Here is a 4,683-nt window from a genome sequence, read left to right as displayed (position 1 = left end):
TCTCTGAGATGACCCCATCTAAGAGATGTAGAGAAGTGGCTTTATGATTTTGGGACTACTTCGATTAACAATCCTTTAGGACAGGGTCCAATGATGAGGACCAGCCTTTCACCATAAGCTTCGATGCCCATACACCCTTGAGTGAACTGGTCCAATTCTGGGGAGTAGCCCTATAGTGACCTGACAAATCGATGAGGCTGAAAGGACATTAGGCAGCTCATGAGGGCTCCGCAGTGAGAACATAACCTACGGAAATCTAACTCATTCGAGGGGATTAATGAATCATGCCCTATACAAAAGCCTGACAACAAGGCTCACCTGTAACTATGCTTAGGCACAATCGCTCATGCATAATATATAATGGTAACAACTCCATGTCCGAGAACCGGGCTTCATCGATAATATGTGCCAAAGAGCGATTACATCAAGTAATTTGCCCGCATTTGATTTCCCTCTGGAAGGTGTAGCCCATCAGTCCAGTGGATTACTCAATGTTACTCCAAGTTTGGTACATTTTTTTTTCCACTTTAGAGTCATAATTTTGTAATCTAGCCCTGTTCCAGTATATGTTTCGATAAATGCCATTGTTCCAAAAGCTAGTATGAACTCTTCACACCAGCACCATCAAGACGATCGGTATTGGTGATCCCGTCCATGCTGTCGGTCCCGTTGGCTCAGTTAATGAAGCGGTCGATGATTCAGTGGTTTCAGAAGCATCAAAATAGTAGTAGTCCCATATCTTTTTGTCCAGTAGTTTGCGCAGATGAAGTTAAAGCATAAAACTTCTTTTTTAGTAGCATATTCAAAAGTTCCATTCCCAGATATGGATCGAGTGGCTTAGCTTTAACCATTAGTGATGACCAGTATTCAAAAAAGTCCTAGCTTACCCACTACTATCTCACTCCTCGCTACAAGGCTTCGCTTAGCATTTCCTGCTAAGATCCCAAGTCTCCAAGTGGGCCCTTTTGGCCACCCACGACCTTGGATTTTTAGAGAATCCCGCTCCTATGCCATACGACTTGTTGCTCGGCAGTCTACTGGATATGTTTGTTTATCCTTCTAGTTTCAAGTGTCTTCTTGGATAGTTATAGCGGTCCATAGGCGCGAGATGTACCTTTGTGAGGGCGGTGGTACCCTGGACATAGTCCTTTTCGGGCAAAGGGCCATTTAGTCCGTGGTCCATTGGATGGTTGTTCCATGGCCGTAAATTGGAACACATTGATAACTCTCGCTCCCTCGCTTTCGCCTGTGGCCTATCCTCGATGTGGTCGAGTACTACACTCGTCAGCGAGTGAAGCTTACACTTGTTCGCTAATTATGATGGTTCACCGTGGCCTCTTTCCTACTACCTTTTATGCTCACTCGTAGGGGTTCAGACCCCCACAAAGGAGGAGGGAGTCGACTGAACATCTCAAACATTGGTGGGAATTTTGCCCGTATCCGATCCCTAATTCTTGTTCACCCCAGATGATTGTGTTGGGTGAATTGTAACCTCGTATGATCGTGTCAGGTGAGCAACAGTCGCTTCATCACAAGATCGACTTATGGGCTAACAGGTCACACTTTGGCCAAGTATCCTACAAAGAGACACCCGAGAGGCAGGAGTATTGAAGGAATAGGCGCATCATGACATCATAATCTGTCTCACCCGAATGAATAAGTTGGTACTATAAATGTTAAAAATAGTAGATGAAAAGATTAATAAGAAGTGAAAAGGACAAAGACACTTCCTAAACAGAGAGAAAAGTTCCCACTAATTGTATACTTAATGTAGGTGAGGTCTAAGACCACATCTTTGGAATAAAATCCAGTTGGAAAAGGAAATTCAATTAGAGATAAGCTACCCATGAGCATCATGGCATAGGTCAAAGGGAACGAGGAGGCAAGCCCCCCCCATTTTCCGCATATCATGCTTATCCTACATGGCATGAATCACCGAACCTACACTCAGGAATAGTAATGCTTTGAAAAACGCATGATTTATTAAGTGAAAGATGCTAACCGAATAGTTAGAGATGCCGCAAGCAAAATCATATAGCCTAACTGACTACAAGTTGAATAACTTATGACCATCTTTAGATCGTTCTGTAATATTCCAATGGTTGCCACAAGGAATGACGTCATAGCTCCTGCGAAAGTAATAACAATCAAAGCCGTAGGTGGGTATTCAAATAAAGTGGGTGCACCTTGCTATCATGAAAACGCCAGCTATGACCATAGTAGCTGCATGAATAAAAGCATATACTAGAGTGGGACCCTCCATAGCATCGGGTGACCGAGTATGTGATCCTATCTTTGCAGATTTCCAAATAACACTAATAAGAAGTAAAATACAAATCAGAGTTATGGCATTTAATCTAATATTGCGAGAAATCCAAGAATTTTGGGGGGCACTAGCACAAACAAAAATGGTTGAAAAGTCTACTATTTGAAAAAGAGTAAAACGAACGGAAATCCTAGGAGCTAATCCAAAATCACCTACTCGATTGACAGGCATAGCTTTGTACCTTGTTTATCTTCCTGAAGTCATATAAACTAGAACTGAATTAACAAATATGAAGCAAGACCTACTTCCTCCCATCCCTGGAATAATTGAAGAGAGTTATCTCCAGTCACCAACATTGGCATAAAAAATTAGGAATGGATAAATAACACATAAATCAAGGGCTATGCGGATCCTCGGACATATATGAAATGGAATAAATACGGACCAAGCTACTTACGGATGTAACCACAATTAACATCACTACGGTCGGCCTATCGAACATGGGGTCAGAAGTGAATTACAAGTTGGACCAATTTGCCAATCAAGTGAGCTCCCCTTGCAATGATATGGTGGTGAACCTCTCATTCGTCTTCAGTGCTCCCCGAATCGTGCGGGAGGTTTTCCCATCACACGGCTCACCAACTTGATCTTCCGCGGGAACCGAATGTCCGAACAGGCCTAGAAAAAGAGGTATGGTCTTGCTTTCCTTTGCCACTCAAGTGTACGACATCTGCTGTGCTTGGACGGTAGTTGTTATGTCCAAAATATCGCCCTTGATTCCCGACATGCTATGAGACCCCAAGGCGGATAGGAGTAGGTCGAGTCTGTATCACCGCGGAGCAATTGTAGTGTCCAGATCAGATCTATCCATTGGGCAATTCATCCAATGACTTTACGGTCGCCAAAGAAGCCCCAAGAAGCATCAAACATTTTCGATGAGATCCATGGAGCTATTCTTAGATGGCAAGCACTAGCTCCCGGTGCTACTTTATAAAAAGCAATAAAAGATAAGGTTAAAGAAAATGAAATGCACGTGGTTGTCATTATACTGGTTCCTTCTGATCCTAGAAAATGTCTGAAAATACCGGCTACGGGACTACCGAGCAGAGGCAAAAAGACAATAAGTAGATACACAAGATAGATCAAGTGTCTTCATCAAAGCAAAAAATTAGATAATGAAAGAGCGGCCTCTCATTGATAAAGGAAAGTTCAGAAGACAAAAAATCACACATGTATGTGTTAAGCATATATAAATGGAGGCCGGGGAGTTCTTTCGCTCGAGGCCTAGGGATAGGCGATATGGTGGGTCGGTGTTTTTTAGCAAATGCATGAAACTAAATACACTCGCTCGCAACTAATGACTATTCAATTGTGTATTCCAATCCCCTCTTCCCCGAAACCAAAGGAAGGTTGTTCGTTCTAAGCCGGGATCAAAAGTCTTCTTACCTCGGCTCCAAAGATGGCAAAAACGCTAAAGTCTGCATTTTTTTGATAGTGAGTTCTATTCTACCTCCCCATCAAGTAAATGAGGATATCATTATTAGTTCTTAGCAAAACGGCTTTCTTTCTTGTCCCTCGGTAAGTGAGTCTTTTGCATGCGTACTTGAGATGCGATACGCAGTCTAAGCTGGGCAACCAAAGATATTCTCTTCTGATGCGTACTAAGGAAGAGAAGGTACTCATTATCGAGCTAGGGCAATGAAAAAGATGCCTTTCGCATGCATTTTCTATTCGATATCCAATATGCAAAAAAGTTTCCCCTTTTAGGGCGGGTCAATCAATCTATCATTTACGGATTGGGGTAGGCTTCAAATCAATCCAATTCAAGCTAAGCTACTGAAAAAATAGGTCTTTCTATCTTGGATAAGAGACAAGGACACGCCTACCCACAGAGCAGCAGTTTAAAATGGAACAAAGACTACATCCAATAGTAGGAGCTTTGAAACCTATCTCAACCTTCACACTTTTTTCAGGCCGAAGCCCAAAGAAATACCTTCTTTATTCAAATAACTGAGCTCTTGTTGAAACAACAGACGCTCACAAACGGATTGGAAAAACACTCGATTTCTTTCTTTGGCTTTGCACCTAGGATAGTACTTGAAAGTGTCCGCTTCATCCTATTCTTACTTAAACTCTCATTGGCCTTCGTTGCGCTAAGCTTTACTTGTTATAAAAGCAGAATTAACCAACATAGATTTTGTCAAATATTTTTCTCTTGTTTTTTTAGGCTTTGCCTTGTTAGATCTATTGTTTTCAATGTATTGTTACCTCTTTCTATCTTATTCTAAATCTTTCGAGTGCTACTATGACTACCTGGGACCCGCACTGAGAGGCGTTTTGCTTTCACCTGCCCATATGGCACATTTGCTTACTGCCGTATGCCTTTTGGACTATAAAATGCTTCAGCTACTTTCCAA

At 42.1% G+C, this 4,683-nt stretch overlaps 1 pseudogene; it reads right to left on the bottom strand.

The window, feature by feature from the left end:
* Positions 1-1,557: 1,557 nt before the first annotated feature.
* LOC120253670 lies at positions 1,558-3,750 on the bottom strand (annotated as a pseudogene).
* Positions 3,751-4,683: the final 933 nt, after the last annotated feature.

This window comes from Dioscorea cayenensis, unplaced genomic scaffold, assembly GCF_009730915.1.
Source record: "Dioscorea cayenensis subsp. rotundata cultivar TDr96_F1 unplaced genomic scaffold, TDr96_F1_v2_PseudoChromosome.rev07_lg8_w22 25.fasta BLBR01000155.1, whole genome shotgun sequence".
NCBI lineage: Eukaryota > Viridiplantae > Streptophyta > Magnoliopsida > Dioscoreales > Dioscoreaceae > Dioscorea > Dioscorea cayenensis.
This window is presented reverse-complemented; position numbering and strand designations above follow the sequence as displayed.